At 39.2% G+C, this 21,710-nt stretch overlaps 1 pseudogene across 1 annotated transcript; it reads right to left on the bottom strand.

Annotated features, from left to right (window-relative positions):
- Positions 1 to 445: 445 nt before the first annotated feature.
- On the bottom strand, positions 446 to 6,915 carry LOC143621129 (tRNA-specific adenosine deaminase TAD1-like; annotated as a pseudogene). Its single transcript, XR_013151459.1, has 10 exons — positions 6,753 to 6,915; positions 5,301 to 5,421; positions 2,103 to 2,109; positions 1,744 to 2,059; positions 1,516 to 1,682; positions 1,334 to 1,410; positions 1,120 to 1,239; positions 958 to 1,042; positions 731 to 859; positions 446 to 615 (listed from the first exon to the last, which is right to left on the bottom strand). The product of XR_013151459.1 is annotated as a tRNA-specific adenosine deaminase TAD1-like (transcript).
- Between the last annotated feature and the right edge of the window lie 14,795 nt (positions 6,916 to 21,710).

Here is a 21,710-nt window from a genome sequence, read left to right as displayed (position 1 = left end):
AACTTTGCAGTATGTTTAAAATGTATATTCTTATTTTTTTTCGATCGTGAGTTACTCGTATCAAGTTTATCGTGTATTTGTAATTGCTTTTTAGTTAATATGTATGTTTTATTGTACCCGTAAAATAATGGATTGATGATGAATGTATTGTATAATACACACCAGATAAGAGGATTTTTTTACACTATCTATAGTAGCTTCTTTCAAGTTTTTCTCTATTTTTAAAAGCTTACAGATTAGAAAGAGGTGAAAAAAAAGTTTATAGCTTGAAGTAACCCACACATTTTCACGTCCGTGGGCAACCGTCTAAACAAACACAACATTAGAAGCCGAGCCAAAACGATAGCATCCATGGCAAACATCCACCTGGTCGGTTTCTGGATGTCTTCTAGAAACCGACCAATATCTAGCACTACCTAGTTTTGAACAATGTAAGGCCGGAAACAAAAACTAATTTAAATTAAATTGCAAAAGGTATTCTTTTGACAAAGTAGATATTACAATAACTTTAAATTACATAAAAACATAAGATCTCAAAAAGAATGACATAACAATGAAAATGGCAAAGAAGATGCAAGACTTGAGGCCTGGAAAACAAGTCATCCCAACACCCATCTACAAAATATGAAATTTAATGGTCAAAGTTAAACTCGCTTATAATTTCTAATAACCCGTTTGACCCATTCAACATGTAACCTTTTAGCTAGATTTTTAGAAGAAAATGAAATACCTGAAGTTCAACTCACTATCCGATAAGAGCTGCTTGAGGCTCAAACTGTAACGGCTTCACAAGCCAATTGCTAAACTGCGGGCTTTCTTTAAATGCTTTCAAGGCTGAATTATACTCCGCAGCCTTCTCCTTTAGAACAATTAAATGCATCAAACAAACATAATAAACAAAAAAAATTCAACTAATGGACTTTTACATATTGTCAACTGAGCCATTAAAACTCTTACTTTTAGCCTCTGGTATGACGTGTCATATGATGGAAAATTGTGTAACGATCGACTCAGTGACACGAACGAATCCAACATCCTCTTCCTGGTTTACAAAACAAATATAAAGTTAGACAAATAATCTCAAAAGCATAAATTTTTATAACAAATTTGTTAGCTTACTTGCATAAAGTTGACTCTGAAGAAGGATGCATTGCGCCTTTTGCAGAGGTCCCCTGTTTTCGACCAGTGGTTCCGAGAATAACTTCATGCAGACCAGCTTTATTCCAGCTTATTGAATATCTGAATTTAGTAATTCACTCTTTCAAATAAGTAAAACAGAAGGGTTTTAAATTCTAAATTATTCACATTTAAACTTTAATTAAACGAATTTTACCCGCACGTTAAAGTGGATGCAGCAGATTCAGCATGGCGAAACACCTCAAGAGGTACCGAAGCTACAGCAAATAATGGCTGCAAAAAGCATAAGCAAAAACCATATTTAGTGGGATATAATTATTAAATGATTAATTAATGAAGAAACTAATTAAAAGGATTATCTAATAAGCACCTTACAACCTTATTAACTTTAAAAGGACTCGTTAGTTTCTTTGATAACGGTAGCACTCTGTCAGTCAAAGCCCTGGTCAACTGCTCTTCAACTTCCGTATCAGAACAATTACGAGACTGCCCCACGGTTATTGAAGAAATGTAAACCGGCTGCAGAAAGTGAGACAGTAACGCCCCTAAAACACATGAACGAGCTTTTATTTTTTTTATCAAAAAAAATAATTTTATATAACGTACCTTGAACGCCAACAACATTCCAACGAGAAATTTTATCAGAACAGCTAACTGACAAAGTCAATGGCATGTGAACAATCACCTAAAAATTCAAATAGTTAGGCAATAAAATCTTGATTTTTTAAATATTGTTCATTGATGACTCCATAAGATCATTGAGTTTGCTAGTTGAGGATATTGCATAACCTTCTTTTACAGAACTATTCAAGCACGGTTGAATAAAATAAAGAAATTCAAAACGAAATGACTTACAAGGCAACTGTGATATGTATAAATGCAACTGCCAGCCCGGTCTCATCTTGTATTTGCCACCAGCTTCTTGATGATGGAAAAGGGAATCTGTGTATAGAAGTATCTGTATAGAAGTATCTGAAAAAGATTGATTTTTTTAAGTTTTATGAAGATAGAATCCAACTATTATCTTTTTGGTTATATCCCCAACTATAGTGTTGTGACAGTTACTATTAAATTAGTCAACTAATCAAATTCATTACACAAACTCACAAAAAAGATCTTATTTGGTCAGCACTAATACTTCCTGAAAACTTATCTAGTAAGTCGGTTTTGGTTTTGCATGTAATGGAAACAGAACTTATAGATTTTCATTTTTTTTCAAGTAATTTATAATAATTTAATCAGTATATAAATCAAATATTTTAGCCCAAATGTATAATAATCAATTACTTATTAATTTAACAAAAAGAATTAGGCCCAAATTCATTATTTTGAGCCAAAATTTTATTTCAGCCCAAAATTTTCAAGTTCAATGGCAAAACTCGAAAAAAACAAAATTGAAACGATTTCAAACAAACCTAGCGGTTTTGAAAAAATCAAAAACCAAATTTCAGTTTTTTGTTCGGTTTTAGCCCAAAACTGACCCAAACCAAACTATGTACATCCCTAGGCCCTTATCTAGGATGGAAATTATTAACAAATTTAGGCTACATATATCACTTTGCAGTAAATGTTATAAAAACTAAGCTCTTGCAGACATTTTTTCCAAAATCAACCAACTTTAAAGTCAATATTTATATGTTTGACTATGAACTTCAACTTGTAATTTTGCTCTTTATGAAAAGTAGTAAAAAATTACCAATAACATCAGTACTCAATATCATACATCTAATTTAAAGGATGAGATAATGATATAAATTACGATTTTTATGGTGATGAAATGTAACATCCTAAAATTTATAATGTTGAATAAAGAAAGTTACGTTTAGTGAGTTCCGCGTTATTAATTAATTAATATCGAGTAAAGAACGGATCATGGAGTTAGATTAATTGAGATGGGTTAAATGAGAATGGGCTTTAGGTCCATGGGCTTTAAGGGATATAAATATCCCCTAAACCAACCTAAAACCCTAAATCCTCATTTCATTTCCATCATAATCTCTACACACTCCAAAACACACACACACCACACACCGCCATATACGGCCGGCGGCCGAGGGAGAGAAACGGGCAAGATCCGAGAGAGAGTAAACGATTAGTTGTGATTAAACAAGTTAAACGAGATCCAAACGAGCACAAAAGGTATGTTCTTGACCTTTAAAGTTTATGTTTTATTGAATGTCCTTAAGCTTAAAGATCCAAGCTTTATAGTATATACGGGATATATATACGAACGAAATGGTTAGGGAACGTTAGTGGGTGATGTCGAACCATAACAAGGGTATTAAAATCGCCAAAATGCTTGATAAAAACCAAACCCGTAGCTGAACTGGGCAACTTCGCCTGCAAACTGATAACTTCGCCTGCAAACTGATAACTTCGCCTGCAAACTGGTAACTTCGCCTTCAAAGCTTAACTTCGCCTTCAAAGCTTAACTTCGCCTTCAAAGCTTAACTTCGCCTACGGCCAAGTTCGCCTAGCTGGTAACTTCGCCTAATGCTAAGTTCGCCTAAGGTTTAACTTCGCCTAAAGCTAAGTTCGCCTAAGGTTTAACTTCGCCTAAAGCTAAGTTCGCCTAAGGTTTAACTTCGCCTAAAGCTAAGTTCGCATAAGGTTTAACTTCGCCTAAAGCTAAGTTCGCCTAAGGTTTAACTTCGCCTAAAGTCAAGTTCGATTAGAAAATAAATTAAAAACCTAATGGAAAATGTGTTAAGACAGTTAATGTAAATAAAATTTTTCCAAGCTGACCTGGCAGCTCGACCCCAGCCAGGGGCTCTGCCCCTTGGACCCTGCTAGGGGCTGCCGCCCCTAGACCCCGCTGCCAGGGGCGCTGCCCCCGGACCCCCGTTCGTTGTTGGTTGTATAAAGATAGAAATACAACATGAGTAGTAGTAGTTAATTGATACGTGTAAATATTATACAGTTAGCCGTGCACAGCTCAAGAAGGGAATAACTATTAACGGAGAGCGTAACAAGATTCAGGTGAGTTTCTAGCCCCATTTATGTGTTATGTTTTCGGGGCTGTGTGCATACTCGATATGTTTGTTAATACGCTTATCCTAAGAGATAAGTGTATGCCTTATGTGAATAATGTGATATGTATGAATGATGGCTTGACGGTACGTGAACGATCTTCGGATATTGCACGTACTGTCAGGTTGTAACGCTATGTATAAGGTAAGTATGATATGTATGCTTATGTGTATGAACGTAAAAAGTTAATAAAAGAAGGAAATGATGGTTGTATGGTTGTATGGTTACGAAAAGGGTACCGAGCCCTAATAATACTCGAGGTATGATGTATGGTTGTATGGTAACGAAGAGGGAATCGAACCCTACTAATATTCGAGAACTAGGGAACCGAACCCTACTAATATTCGAGGAAAGAGGGTACCAAGCCCTAATAATACTCGAGGAAAGAGGGTACCGAGCCCTAATAATACTCGAGGTATGATGTATGGTTTTATGGTAACGAAGAGGGAATCGAACCCTACTAATATTCGAGAACTAGGGAACCGAACCCTACTAATATTCGAGAAAAGAGGGTACCGAGCCCTAATAATACTCGAGGAAAGAGGGTACCGAGCCCTAATAATACTCGAGGAAGGAGGGTACCGAGCCCTAATAATACTCGAGGAAGGAGGGTACCGAGCCCTAATAATACTCGAGGAAGGAGGGTACCGAGCCCTAATAATACTCGAGGAATGTAGGGCGTAATGCTCTTTATAACATAAGATATGAAAGCAAGTTAATACAAAAAAAAAGGAAAGTATGAAAGTATGAAAGTATGAATGAAAGAATATAAGTTTATGTGTATTGTATAGTGTATGATTAACTAGAACTCACTCAGCGTAGCTGACTTTTAGTATGCACGCAGGTGAGTAGGATGAGGCAGCTCGCTTGAGGAGACACGTGGCACTGAATAAGAGGCTGGCATCGGAAGACTCAAGACGTTTAAGTTTAATGTTTCGTTTATTTTGAAAGACAAAATGATGTTTTAAGACAAGACGTGTTTTGTTATGAAATGTTTTATGAAAGCTTTTATATTCCGCGAATGTTTTAATTAACTCTGATATTTAGAACTGCGTTTATGAGTAAATCCAACACGAAAGTAAGACTACCGGTAACGGGGCCTTACAAGAAACCAGAAAACAGAGTCCACAGACCTTAGTAAAGCTCTTCTAGCTACAATCTCAGCGTGAGAATCATTCAACACATCACCACGAACACTAAGACGCGAACGCCCAATACATTTAGTTCCTGTCCCCAGTGCAACCACTTTCAACTCTGCAAATTCACCAATTCAACTTCAATTCCCGAAAATTATCACAATTCAAGTAAATCCTCAAGTGAATTCAATCACACTACACTATAACTGATAACAAACTGAAAATAAAATGTAGAACAGAATTAATACTTATTAATTTTAGGTTTTATAAAAAATTATATATAAAATTTTGAAAAAATGTTTACATATATACATATTTTTGAAAAATTAGATATAAAAATCCCAATCCGATTAAATATTCTGAAAAATTATATATAAAATTTTGAAAAATACATATATATACACATATAAGCTTGAAAATTTACATATAAAATCCCAATCCGATTAATAAATTTGAAAAATTATGCATAAACTTTTTTTTAAAAAATTGTATATAGTATAAAAGTATACATAAGCTTGAACAATTACATGTAAAATTCTAATCCCATAATTCCACAAATAAATTTGAAAAACTATTTTTTGTATGCATACACACACATAAGTTTGACTAAGTACATATATAATCCCAATCCAATTTATCGCGATTAATCGCTAGTGAGTACCCCACCGCCCGAGCTAGTTATACAACAGTAACATAAATTCAAGTTAAATTCTCCCTAAATTAAACAATTGTAGCAGCTCCTCCAAGTGAAACCAATCGTAATTGATAACAATAACAAAGTGGAAGTATAATGTAGAACAGAATTAGGTTATATTACTTATAGGTTTTGGAGGTAATTGAATATCGAGTAGAGTCATTATGTAATTACTATCATAGAGTAAGAATTACATAATTATTCTCCTTGATACTTACAATTAGCATGTTAACTTTCCTCTGTATATATATGCAGTGTTTAAAAAACCGGTTCAAACCGGCCGGTTGAACCGGTTAAACCAGATTTCGCACAATAGGCCGGTATTTTGAGTCCGGTATTTTTGACCGGTTTGCTAGAACATCTTACCGGCGGTTTTTGTCTAAAATACCGGTTTTTACCTGTAAACCGGTTTTAAGCCCGAGAAATTTTTGATATTTGTGGCTCATATTTTTTCAAAATTACTTTTAACCCAATAATTAACATTCAAACGTGTAACTTTAGGACTATTTTTTAAAATTGAGTGTTTTTGCATTAATTTTTCAATATGGATTAACTTTTGGATTATTTTTTTGTTATAGAAATCATTTAGTTTTGGATTATTTTTTAATTAAATTTATATTTATAGGAAATTATAAGGTAAGCTATTCAACCTGTTGAACCTCCCGGTATACCCGGTTCAACCGGTTGTATCATTTTTTAGCCAGTCCGATATAAGTAAAATACCGGTTTTTAAAACATTGTATATATGTATATACCTTGAGTGGGAGAAGAAGTGAGGAAAGCCGCAAGGACGGTGACCTCACGGCCTTGAGGCTTTCCTTTCTTGGGGAGGCGGTTGTACGCCGTAAACACTGTTTGAGAAACCTTCTCTCCCCATTCTTTCTTCTTCTTCTCCGGCGAAGGTGAACAAGTAGTCATTGTTGATGGAGGAAATGAAGGGTGATAAAGTGGATAATTGTTGATAAAGTGGACGACTATTTATATGTCATAGTATGTTGCACAACTAGTACCTCTACTTCTACTATTCTTATTTCATTAACAAATGTGTTCTTTTAGGCTATGCAGCGTATGCGTAGTGGAGGAGCTACAAATTGGAGCGAATTGTGACACTTAACGCTCAGTCAGTAAGGGATGGAAATTTATTTTTAGGGTGTAATGGTGTATGGGCTACAAATAGTAATATCATATATATATATAACACATAAGTATATAATAATAATAAAATCAATCCTCTCCCGGCGACAAACCCCCCCCCCCCCCAAAATCGCCCACTACGTAAAGCCTTATGAATACATTTAGGTACGGGTGCACAAATCGGGTTTTTCAAATACCTGGTTTCAGGTACGGGTATTGAAAAATCGGTTTTGGTTCAGGTCAAGAAATTTTCTCTAAAAATCATACTCTATGTATCGGATTCGGGTCGGGTATAAAATAGGGTATTTTGATACCTTATTTCCGGGTATTGAAAAAACCATATTTTTGGGTGTTTTCAGGGTTTTTTTCAGGTATAGATTGGATTTTTTAAGGGGTTGCACTTTTTATGGATATTTTTTGAGTATAGATCGGGTATTACTTGGTGCAAATCGAGTCTAGTTTGGGTACGGGTTTTGGTACTGAAATGTATCATATATGCGTACTCTACAGGTATGGGCGGGTACGAGTTCAGGTATTAAAAACATGGGTATGAAAAAACCGGTAGAGGTTTTTTATCGGGTTCGTGTTTTTTGTGCACCTATACATTTAGGCGTGACTACCTTAATCAAATCACAACTGACATAACTGAACCGATTAATATATAGCCGACATAACCAGTGGGTCGGTTTTGGTTAAGATAATTCCAAATCCACCATAACTTAATAGACCCGTTTATTTAGCCGGCAATACCGCCAATATGTTTGGGATTAACTTGCACTAAATGTATTATAGGATTATACCATTTTGATGTTTTTGTTGTAACGTTTGTTATCGAATTAACTTGGGTTCGCTGCTGGATTATATAACGTGGTCTTAGTCGTTTATTGGTTGGATTGATTGTTAATGGCCTAATGGGTTGTAACTTATAGGATCCAAATTCCAATCCCAACATATTGGATTGGCCCAATAATTGCTCAATTTAAATGGATCACTTGTTACATAAATATTAGTGGCCCATTACCAATATATTATGTGGGCTTTTTATTGGGTCGAGATATACACTTTAAAACTGCTAATACCCGAAAAACCAAAGTTTTACGAAGTACCAACTATCTGTTTAGCAAGACCGAATTTCGGATCCGATTCAGTGATTCGACCCATACTCAGTTTTTTATCCGGCTCAGTGAACATACCTGTTTAGCAATACTGGCAAAATTTCTAACGGGCCGCGGGGTGGCGTAAGGGCATAATTATTGATCTGATTCTTTCGTAAGGTTATAAAATATTGTATGGAGGTCAACAAGACCGAATTTCTGATCCGATTCAGTGGTTCGACCCATACTCAGATTTTTCTCCGGCTCAGTGAACATACCCCTTTGGCAATACTGTCAAAATTTCGAACGAGCCGCGTGGTGGCGTCAGGGCATAATTATTGATCCGATTCTTTCTTAAGTTCATAAAATATTGTATGGAAAAGACCGAATTTCTGATCCGATTCAGTGGTTCGACCCACACTCAGTTTTTTCTCCGGCTCAGTGAACATACTCTTTTGGCAATACTGGCAAAATTTCAAACAGGCCACGGTGTGGCGTCAGGGAATAATTACTGATCTCATTCTTTCGTAGAGTCATAAAATAATGTATGGAAGTCACCAAGACCGAATTTCTGATCCGATTCAGTGGTTCGACCCATACTCAGTTTTTTCTCCGGCTCAGTGAACGTACCCCTTTGGTAATACTGGCAAACTTTTGAACGGCCTGCGGGGGTGGCGTCAAGGCATAATTATTGATCCGATTCTTTAGTAGGGTCATAAAATATTGTAGGAGGTCACAATGACCGAATTTCTGATCCGATTAAGTGGTTCGACCTATACTCAGTTTTTTCTCCGCCTCAGTTAACATACCCCTCAGGCAATATTGGAAAATTTTTGAACGAGCCGCAAGGTGGCGTCAGTGCATAATTATTGTTTTTTTTTCGTAAGGTCATAAAATATTGTATGGAGGTCACCAACACAGAATTTCCGATCCGAATCAGTGATTCGACCCATACTCAGATTTTTCTCCGGCTCAGTGAACATACCCCTTTAACAATATTAGCAAAATTTCGAACGGGCCGCGGGGCGGCGTCATGGCATAATTATTGATCCAATTCTTTCGTAGGGTCATAAAATATTGTATGGAGATCACTAAGACCGAATTTCGGATCCGATTCAGTGGTTCAACCCATACTCAGTTTTCTCTCCGGTTTAGTGAACATACCCCTTTGGCAATACTGGCAAAATTTCGAACGAGCCGCGGGGCGGCGTCAATGGCATAATTATTGATCCAATTCTTTCGTAGGGTTATAAAATATTGTATGGAGATCACTAAGACCGAATTTCGGATCCGATTCAGTGGTTCAACCCATATACTGGAAAAATTTCGAACATGCCGCGAGGTGGCGTCAGGCCATAATTATTGATTCGATTCTTTCCAAGACTTATAAAATATTGTATAGAGGTCACCAAGTCCTAATTTCTGATCCGATTCAGCGGTTTGATCAATACTCAGTTTTTTCTCTGGCTCAGTGAATATACCGCTTTAGCAATACTAAAAATATTCAAACGTGCCGCGAGGTGGCGTCATGGCATAATTATTAATCCGATTCTTTCGTAGGGTTATAAAATATTGTATGGAGGTCAACAAGACCGAAAATCTGATCCGATTCAGTGGTTCGATCCATACTCAGTTTTTTATCCGGCTCAGTGAACTTACCTGTTTAGCAATACGAGCAAAATTTTAAACGAGTCGCGGGGCGGCGTCATGGCATAATTATTGATCCGATTCTTTCGTAGGGTCATAAAATATTGTATGAAGGTCACAAAGACCGAATTTTAGATCCGATTCAATGATTGGACCCATACTCAGTTTTCTCTCCGGCTTAGTGAACATACCCCTTTGGCAATACTGGCAAAATTTCGAACAGGCCGCAAGGTGGGGTCAGGGCATAATTATTGATTCGATTGTTTTGTAGGGTTATAAAATATTGTATGAAGGTCACTAAGACCGAATTTCTGATCCGATTTAATGGTTCGATCAATACTCAGTTTTTTCTCCAGCTCAGTGAACAAACCCCTTTGACGATACTGGCAAAATTTTGAACGGGCCGCAAGGTGGCGTCAGGGTATATTTCTTGATTCGATTCTATCGTAAAGTCATAAAATAATATATAGAGGTCATGGTGACCGAATTTTTGATCCGATTCGGTAGTTCGACCCATACTCAGTTTTTTCTCCGGCTCAGTGAACATACCCGTTTGGCAATACTGGCAAAATATCGAACAGACTGCGTGGTGGCGTCAGGGCATAATTATTGATCCGATTTTTTCGTAAGGTCATAAAATATAGTAGGCAGGTCACCAAGACCAAATTTATGATCCGATTCAGTGGTTCAACCCATACTCAGTTTTTTATCCGGCTCAGTGAACATACCACTTTGGCAATACTGGCAAATTTTCTAACGAGCCGCGGTGTGGCGTTAGAGCATAATTATTTATCCTGTTCTTTCCTAGGGTCATAAAATATTGTATGGAGGTCACCAAGACCGAATTTCTGATCCTATTCAGCGGTTCGACCCATACTCAGATTTTTCTCCGGCTCAGTGAACATACTACTTTAGCAATACTAGCAAAATTTCGAGCGGGCCGCGGAGCGGCGTCATGGCATAATTAGTGATCAGATACTTTCGTATGGTCATAAAATATTGTATGGAGGTCACCAAGACCGAATTTATGATCCGATTCAGTGGTTCGATCAATACTCAGTTTTTTCTCCGGCTCAGTGAATATACCCCTTTGGCAATACAGGCAAAATTACTAACGGGCCGCGGTGTGACGTAATGGCATAATTATTAATCTAATTTTTTCGTAGGGTCATAAAATATTGTATGCAAGTCACCAATAACGAATATCAGATCCGATTCAGTGGTTCGACCCAAACCCAGTTTTCTCTCCGGCTCAGTGAACATACCCCTATGGCAATACTGGCATAATTTCGAAAGGCCGCGAGGTGGCGTCAGGGCATAATTTCGAACGACACATAGTAACACCACTGTGTCATGTGGTATCAGAGCCTTAGGCTCTTATGCTATGGTTCGAGATCTGCGTTTTGGTGTTTCTGGCACGTTTCTGTGCGTTTCTGGCCGAACAGCGCCGCAGGCGAAGTTATTGTTCATCAGGCGAAGTTGCCATCACTGTTCGTAGGGTTTCAGCGAAGATATAAGGTCTGGCGAAGTTATGGACATGCGAAGTTATAGCCATGCGAAGTTATGAACAGGCGAAGTTGACTTTAGGCGAAGTTGACTTCTCGGCGAAGTTAAAAAAAAAAAAAAAAAAAAAGAGTATTTGGAGTTTTCGTCTGTATGGCCAGGTGTACACGATTATTGTGAGACCAAAGACGTTGTTCCGTCAACGAGTGAAACTTGTTATCTCTTGGTCTTACGTGTGAACAAATACGTGTCAACTCTGGATATGGAGTTGTGTTTGAGAATGGGATATTGATTGAAACTGGATATTGACACATATTTGGGTGTTTGTGGGCAATGAAATTGTTGTTGTTCGAGGTTGACCAACTGAAGAAAGTCAAATTGAACTGAAGGTTTTCGTCATTACTGGATTGCGGTCAGAGCATATTATTTATGTTATTTTCAAGGCGTTCGAGAATTGGATCCTGAAACGTGATGCTCATTTATTAGAGTGAAAATTCTGGAACAAGTTGGATTTAATCGGGAATTAAAGTGTTTATGTTCTTGATCGTTATCCCTGCTGATTGAAGATGCTTCAGATTAATTAATGGTCATGTGTTAGATTCTGTCAAGGTGGTTTTGTGATGAAATTGATCACTTGATGTTGAGTAGTTGAAGATTAAACCTTATCGTATGCCGACGAGTTGGTGAAGTTGTGGAGGACGCCCAACTTCACGTGTTGGTGAAGTCAGATGGACTCACGTGATTGGTTGAGATGATCTATTGGCACAAGGATGCATGCATTTCAAAGACCTCAATCATTATAGTCGGAGAAGCTTACACTGAAGGGGAGATCTGATATGGAAGATGCTGGGTGATTGGTAGATTTGTGAAGCTACAGGACAGTTTCAGACACGGCTGGTTGATGAGCAAACAGAAGATCATCAGTTAAGAGGGAGTCTGTTGGTGCATGTTTTGTAACAGATGATCTTTTGTGTTTGTTAGTATTGAGAGCAACGGTCAAAGGGGAGACTGTTGGTGCATTTTGTGACCGTCGCTATGCAATTCAGACCAGCGGAGACGCCATAGGTGAAGTTAGAACAACTTCGCCTTAGGCGAAGTTAGAACTGGCGAAGTTAGGACAACTTCACCTTAGGCGAAGTTATCACAACTTCGCCATAGGCGAAGTTATGAACAACTTCGCCTACTGAAGTTTATATATATATATGCGTGTGTCTTGTTTAGTTTTAAGAATCCAGTAATTCAGAGAGTTGTGTGTTACAGTTTGATTGTCGAGAGAGAACAAACAGAGAGAGAGTGTCGTTAGGGACGACCCGAAGTAGGGCTCACCTCTGGTCGGACGTGTTTCTGTTTATGTTACGGTATGTAACGTGTTTGTTTAATTATTATTATAAAGAATCTGTAGATTTGTTTATCCCGTTCTTGTATTTGTTCGTGTATTTGTTCGTGTACGTGTTTGTGTTCTTCATCTTGTACACCATTAACGAGTCTAGGAGGATTCCGCACTCCTAGACCTCGTGCGGATCTCGTATCGATCGGCGACGCCCCGGGGGGACCTACAGATTCTTTCGTAGGGTTATAAAAAATTGTAAGGAGGTCACCAAGACCAAATTTCTGATCCGATTCAGCGGTTCGACCCATACTCAGATTTTTCTCTAGCTCAGTGAACTTACCCCTTTAGTAATACTAGCAAAATTTCGAACGGGCCGCGGGGCGGCGTCATGGCATAAATATTGATCAGATTCTTTCGAAGGGTCATAAAATATTGTCTGGAGGTCACCAAGGCCGAATTTCTGATCCGATTCAGTGGTTTGATCAATACTCAGTTTTTTCTCCGGCTCAGTGAATATACCCTATATGCAATACCGGCAAATATTCGAACGGGCCGCGAGGTGGCGTCAGGGCATAATTACTGATACGATTTTTTCGTAAGTTCATAAAATATTGTATAGAGTTCACCAAGACCGAATTTCAGATCCGATTCAGTGGTTCGACCCATACTCAGTTTTTTATCCGGCTTAGTGAATATACCCCTTTAGTAATACTTGCAAATACTCAAACGGGCCGCGGGGTGGCGTCTGGGCATAGTTATTGATCTGATTCTTTCGTAGGGTCATAAAATATTTTATGGAGGTCACCAAGACCGAATTTCTGATCCGGTTTAGTGGTTCGACCCATACTCAGTTTTATCTCTGGATTAGTGAACATACCCGTTTGGCAATACTGGCAAAATTTCGAACGGGTCGCAGGGTGGCGTCAGGGCATAATTATTGATCAGATTCTTTCGTTGGGTCAAAAAATATTGTATGGAGGTCAGCAAGACAAAATTGCTTATCCGATTTAGCGGTTCGACCCATACTCAGTTTTTTCTCCGGATCAGTGAACATACCTTTTTAGCAATAATGACAAAATTTCGAACGGGCCACATGGTGGCGTTAGAGCATAATTATTGATTCGATTCTTTCGTAGGGTCATAAAATATTGTATGGAGGTCACCAATTCTGAATTTCTGATCTAATTCGATGGTTAGACCCATACTTAGTTTTTTCTCCGGCTCAGTGAACATACTCATATGGCAATAGTGGCAAAATTTCGAACGGGCCGCGGGGTGGCGTTAGGGCATAATTATTGATCCGATTTTTTCATAGGGTCATAAAATATTGTATGGAGGTCACCAAGACCGAATTTCTGATCCGATTCAGTGGTTCGACCCATACTCTGTTTTTTCTCCGGATCAGTGAACATACCCATTTGGCATTACTGGCAAAATTTTGAACGATCCGCGAGGTGGCGTCATGGCATAATTATTGATCAAATTCTTTAGTATGGTCATTAAATATTGTATGGAAGTCACCAATACCGAATTTCTGATCCGATTCAGCGGTTCGACCCATACTTAGTTTTTTCTGGCCGCATGATGGCGTCAGGGCGTAATTATTGACCCTATTCTTTGGCAGGGTCATAAAATATTGTATGGAGGTCACCAAGACCGAATTTCTGATCCGATTCAGCGGTTCGACCCATACTCAGATTTTTCTCCGGATCAGTGAACATACCCCTTTGGCAATACTGGTAAAATTTCGAACCGGTCGCATGATGGCGTCGGGGCATAATTATTGATCCGATTCTTTGGTTGGGTCAAAAAATATTGGGTGGAAGTCAGCAAGATCGAATTTCTGATCCTATTTAGCGGTTCGACCCATACTCAGTTTTTTTCTCCGGATTGTGTCTGTTCGAAATTTTGCCAGTATTGCCAAAGGGGTATGTTCACAGATCCGGAGAAAAATCTGAGTATGGGTCGAACCACTGAATTGGATCAGAAATTCGGTCTATGTAACCTCCATACAATGTTTTTTGACCCTACGAAAGAATCAGATCAATAATTATACCCTGACGCCACCATGCGGCCCGTTCGAAATTTTGCCAGTATCGCCAAAGGGGTATGTTCACTGATCTGGAGAAAAAACTGAGTATGGGTCAAACCGCTGAATTGGATCAGAAATTCGGTTTTGGTGACATCCATACAATATTTTATAACCCTATGAAAGAATCGGATCAATGATTATGCCCTGACGCCACCATGCGGTACGTTCGAAATTTTGCTAGTATTGCCAAAGGGGTATGTATACTAATCTGGAGAAAAAAACTGAGTATAGGTCGAACCGCAGAATCGGATCAGAAATTCGGTCTTGTAGACTTCCATACAATATTTTTTGACCCTACCAATGAATCGGATCAATAAATATGCCCTGACGCCACCATGCGGCCCGTTCGAAATTTTGTTATTATTGCCAAAGGGGTATGTTCACTGATCCGGAGAAAAATCTGAATATGGGTCGAACCGCTGAATCGGATCAGAAATTCGGTCTTGGTGACCTCCATACAATATTTTATGACCCTTCGAAAGAATCGGATCAATATTTATGCCATTACGCCGCCCCGCGACCCGTTCAAAATTTTTCTAGTATTACTAAAGGGTTATGTTCACTGAGCCAGAGAAAAATCTGAGTATGGGTCGAACCGCTGAATTGGATCAGAAATTCGGCCTTGGTGACCTCCTTACAATATTTTATAACCCTATGAAAGAATCTGATCAATAATTATGCCCTGACGCCAACTCGCGGCCCGTTCGAAATTATGCCAGTATTGCCATAGGGTATGCTCACTGAGCTGGAGAGAAAATTGTGTATGGGTCGAACCACTGAATCGGATCAGAAATTCGTTATTGGTGACTTCCATACAACATTTTATGACCTTACGAAAAAATTGGATCAATAATTACGCCATAACGCCACACTGCGGCCCGTTAAAATTTTGCCAGTATTGCCAAAGGGGTTTGTTAACTGAGCTGGAGAAAAAACTGAGTATTGATCGAACCACTGTATCGGATCAGAAATTCGGTCTTGGTGACCTCCATACAATATTTTATGACCCTTCGAAAGAATCGGATCAATAATTATGCCATGACGCCGCCCCGCGGCCCGCTCGAAATTTTGCTAGTATTGCTAAAGTGGTATGTTTACTGAGCCGGAGAAAAATCTGAGTATGGGTCTAACCGCTGAATCGGATCAGAAATTCGGTCTTGGTGACCTCCATACAATATTTTATAACCCAAGGAAAGAACTGGATAAATAATTATGTTCTAACGACACACCGCGGCCCGTTAGAAACTTTGCCAGTATTGCTAAAGTGGTATGTTCACGGAGCCGGATAAAAATCTGAGTATGGGTCGAACCACTGAATCGGATCAGAAATTCGGTCTTGGTGACCTCCATACAATATTTTTTGACCCTACCAAAGAATCGGATCAATAATTATGCTCTGACGCCACCATACGACACGTTCGAAATTTTGCCAGTATTGCCAAAAGGGTATGTTCACTGATCCATAGAAAAATCTGAGTATGGGTCGAACTGCTGAATCAGATTAGAAATTCGGCCTTGGTGACCTCCATACAATATTTTATGACCCTACGAAAGAATCGGATCAATAATTATGCCCTGACGCCACAAATGCGGCCCGTTCGAAATTTTGTCATTATTGCCAAATGGGTATGTTCACTGATCCGGAGAAAAAAATTGAGTATTGGTCAAATCGCTGAATCGGATTAGAAATTCGGTCTTGGTGATCTCCATACAATATTTTATGACCCTACGAAAGAATCGGATCAATGATTATGCCCTGACGCCACCATGCGGCACGTTCGAAATTTTGCTAGTATCGCCAAAGTGTAAGGCCCCGTCCCGGTAGCCCTACTTTAGCATCGGATTTACTCATAAACACAGTTCTTACAATCATAGTTAATTAAAACTTTCGCGGAAACGTTTACTTGAAGCATTTGTTACAAAACATTTAATCTCTTCTTTGATACCATAAAACAAATCATTATATTTAAAACATCTTTTCTTCCATCTTCAGATGCCAGCCGTTCAATCCATGCCATGTGTCATCCTCATGCCTTCTCGATAAACATATATACCTGCGTGTATACTAAAAGTCAGCTACGCTGAGTGAGTTCTAGTTAATCAAGCAACTTATCATACAACCACTACATGCATCATATACGTATCCAAAGACACGTAGCCCACTGTCTAACATGCTACTGCTTAACCGCTTAATTACCCCTACAGCTTAGCCTCTTAATTACACCTACAGCTTAGCCACTTATGCCACTTTATGCCAATTGATGCCACTTTAATAACGAATATCGTTATGCCACTTGATGCCAATTTAATAACGAATATCGTTATGCCACGTGATGCCACTTTAATAACGAAGTCACGTATAGGTTTACCCTACCACGTACTATCGTCAGCCACTAACACTCTTACTATACTGCTTACCTCTTCTATCACACTCTACCTCTACTTGTCTATAACACACTTTATACTGATACAACATTTACATAATAAGCAAGTCACATCGTAGAATACATACACACTAACAACCACTTGACAATCACTATCCTTGGCGATACGTGCAATATCCGAAGATCGTTTATGTACCGACAAGCATTATATAATAGCTACTTGTATAACATCTATGGCATACACTTACCACTTAAGGTAAGTGTATTCACACTTCACATCGAGTATGCACACAGCCCCGAAAACAAAAAAGGAAATGGGGCTAGAAACTCACCTGAACTCGGTTACTTCTTCTGCTAACGGTTACTCCTTCTTGAGCTGTGCGCGTCTAACTGTTTAATAATTACAGTATTAAGTACCGCTCTAGTCATCTCATTGCTACTTAATTAGTCTTACACGTCTAAGCTGTTTTACTTCATTAAATCATTACCTGGTTAGTTAATCGTTACTCATTAACCTTTAAAGGTATCTTTCATAAATTGCCAAACTCCAATGGCTGTTATGTAATTATATAATTCTTTTCTAAGTCCAGGGACCATTTTGTCTTTATATTAAACTCCTAGTTCGTTACTTTGCCCTTAACGAATTGGGTAAAGAATCATCCTCTGATTCGCTAAGCTCCCATAACGAACTAGCTAACGAATCACCCTCTGTTTCGCTAAGCTCCCATAACGAACTAGCTAACGAATCACCCTCTGTTTCGCTAAGCTCCCATAACGAACTAGCTAACGAATCACCCTCTGATTCGCTAAGCTCCCATAACGAACTAGCTAACGAATCACCCTCTGATTCGCTAAGCTCCCATAACGAACTAGCTAAAGAATCACCCTCTGATTCACTAAGCTCCCATAACGAACTAGCTAACGAATCACCCTCTGATTCGCTAAGCTCCCATAACGAACTAGCTAAAGAATCACCCTCTAGTTCTCTAAGTTTCCTTAGCGAACTAGCTAAAGAATCACCCTCTAGTTCTCTAAGTTTCCTTAGCGAACTAGGGTTAGGTCAGGGAATGTTCTCTGACACCTTTATCTTTTCCGGCGCCGTCATCGCCGGAAAACCGCGTTTTCGCCGGAAAAACGAGATCTCACTCGTTCTTCCACCGTTTTCATCGTTTTTAGTCCCGTTTGATCCAGATTTGAGCTAGGGTGATCCCTAAACTCATCTTAGGTCCGGTTTATACCCGATTCCACCCGGATCTTGTGATTTAAACGGTTTAACGGTGTCGGCTCGTCGTTTCGCGACTATAACTAACGTTTTAGGCTCGTACAATATTAAACTATCATTACCTCGAGTCGGTGCTCGGTTTACTTCTTGATTTCGGCTAGAGATAAGGAAGAACTAGACAGAAATATTAAGTGTGTGTTTTGGTGGTGTATGGAATAGGTGAGAATGAGGACTAAATGGTGATTAATGGTATTTATATTTAGGGATCATGGGCTCAAGCCCATGGACTCTCCTTCCTTCTTTCATAACCCAAGTCCATAACCCTTATCCATTACCCAACACTAGCCCGACCCATACCAACTCCTACTCTATTTATTTATTTCTGATAACCCGAGTAAACTTTCCCTCTATTATTAAATAATATAATTAATATTATTTTGGAAATTTCGGGATGTTACACAAAGGGGTATGTTCACTGATCCGGAGAAAAAACTAAGTATGGGTCGAACCGCTGAATCGGATCAGAAATTTGGTCTTGGTGACCACAATAAAATATTTTTTGACCTAGAGAAAGAATCGGATCAATAATTACACCCTGACGCCACGCCTCGGCCTGTTCGAAATTTTGACGGTATTACCAAAGGGGTATGTTCACTGAGCTGGAGAAAAAACGTAGTATGGGTTGAACCACTGAATCGGATCAGAAATTCGTTCTTGGTGACCTCCATACAATCGTTTTTGGCCTTACGAAAGAATCAGATCAATAATTATGCACTAACGCCAGCATGCGGCCCGTTCGAAATTTTGCCTGTATCGCCGAAGGGGTATGGTCACTGATCAGGAGAAAAAACTAAGTATGGGTCGAACCGCTGAATCAGATTAGAAATTCGGTCTTGGTAACCACCATACAATATTTTTTGACCTAACAAAAGAATCGGATCAATAATTACGCCCTGATGCCACCCCGCGGCCCGTTGGAAATTTTGACAGTATTACCAAAGGGGTATGTTCACTGAGCTGGAGAAAAAACGTAGTATGGGTCGAACCAGTGAATCGGATCAGAAATTCGGTCTTGGTGACCTCCATACAATCTTTTTTGACCTTACGAAAGAATCAGATCAATAATTATGCCCTAACGCCAGCATGCGGCCCGTTCGAAATTTTGCCTGTATCGCCGAAGGGGTATGGTCACTGATCCGGAGAAAAAACTAAGTACGGGTCGAACCGCTGAATCAGATCAGAAATTCGGTCTTGGTAACCACCATACAATATTTTTTGACCCAGCAAAAGAATCGGATCAATAATTATGCCCTAACGCCACGCCGCGGCCCGTTCGAAATTTTGCCAGTATTGCCAAAGAGGTATGTTCACTGATTCAGAGAAAAAATTGAGTATGGGTCGAACCGCTGAATCGGATCAGAAATTCGGTCTTGGTAACCTCCATATAATATTTTATGACCCTATGAAAGAATCGGATCAATAATAATGCCCTGACGCCACCATGCGGCCCGTTCGAAATTTTGCCATTATTGCCAAAGGGGTATGTTCACTAATACGGAAAAAAAACTGAGTATGGGTCGAACCGCTGAATCGGATCAGAAATTCAGTCATGGTGACCTCCATACAATATTTTATGACCTAGCGAAAGAATCGGATCAATAATTATGCCCTGACGTCACACCACAGCATGTTCGAAATTTTGCCAGTATTGCTAAAGGGTTATGTTCACTGATCCGGAGAAAAATCTGAGTATGGGTCGAACCACTGAATCGGATCAAAAATTCGGTCTATGTGACCTCCATACAATATTTTATGACCCTAAGAAAGAATCGGATCAAAATTATGCCCTGACGCCACCATGCGGCCCGTTCGAAATTTTGCCAGTATTGACAAAGATGTATGTTCACTGATCTGGAGAAAATACTGAGTATGGGTCGAACCGCTGAATTGGAACAGAAATTCGGTCTTGGTGACATCCATACAATATTTTATGACCCTACGAAAAAACCGGATCAATTATTATGCCCTAATGCCACCATGCGGTACGGTTCGAAATTTTGCTAGTATTGCCAAAGGGGTTCACTGATCTGGAGAAAAAACTAAGTATGGGTCGAACCGCTGAATTGGATCAGAAATTCGGTTTTGGTGACATTCATACAATATTTTTTGACCCTACGAAAGAATCGGATCAATTATTATGCCCTGACGCCACCATGCGGTACATTCGAAATTTTGCTAATATTGCCAAAGGGGTATGTTCACTAATCCGGAGAAAAAAACTGATTATGGGTCGAACCGCTGAATCTGATCATAAATTCGGTCTTGGTGACCTCCATACAATATTTTTTGACCCTAACAAAGAATCGGATCAATAATTATGCCCTGACGCCACCATGCGGCCCGTTCGAAATTTGGCCAGTATTGACAAAGGGGTATGTTCACTGATCTGGAGAAAAATCTGAGTATGGGTCGAACCGCTGAATCAGATCAGAAATTCGGTCTTGGTTACCTCCATACAATATTTTTTGACCCTGCCAAAGAATCGGATTAATAATTACGCCCTGACGCCACCATGCGGTACATTTGAAATTTTGCCATTATTGCCAATGAGGTATGTTCACTAATCCGGAGAAAAACTAAGTATGGGTCGAACCACTGAATCGGATCAAAAATTCAGTCTTGTTGACCCCCATACAATATTTTTTGACCCTACCAAAGAATCGGATCAGAAATTTGCTCTTTGAGACCTCCATACAATAATTTTTGACCTAACGAAAGAATCGGATCAATAATTATGCCCTAACGCCACCCTGCGGCACGTTCGAAATTTTGCCAGTATTGCCAAAGGGGTATGTTCACTGATTCGGAGAAAAAACTGAGTATGGGTCGAACCACTGAATCGGATCAAAAATTCAGTCTTGTTGACCTCCATACAATATTTTATGACCCTACGAAAGAATCAGATCAATAAATACGCCCTGACGCCACTCCGCGGCCCGTTGGAAATTTTGACAGTATTACCAAAGGGGTATGTTCACTGAGCTGGAGAAAAAACGTAGTATAGGTAGAACCACTGAATTGGATCAGAAATTCGGTATTGGTGACCTCCATACAATATTAATGACCATACGAAAGAATCAGATCAATAATTATGCCCTAACGCCAGCATGTGGCCCGTTCGAAATTTTGCCAGTATTGCCAAATGGGTATGATCACTGAGCCGGAAAAAAAAATGAGTATGGGTCGAAACACTGAATCGGATCAGAAATTCGGCCTTGGTGACCTCCATACAATATTTTTTGACCCA

The sequence above is a fragment of the Bidens hawaiensis genome, unplaced genomic scaffold (genome assembly GCF_021521415.1).
Source record: "Bidens hawaiensis isolate Kalapana, Puna unplaced genomic scaffold, B.hawaiensis_p1.1 tig00002772_1, whole genome shotgun sequence".
Classification (NCBI taxonomy): domain Eukaryota; kingdom Viridiplantae; phylum Streptophyta; class Magnoliopsida; order Asterales; family Asteraceae; genus Bidens; species Bidens hawaiensis.
Note: the sequence above shows the minus strand (reverse complement) of the source record. Positions and strands in the feature narration are given on the sequence as shown.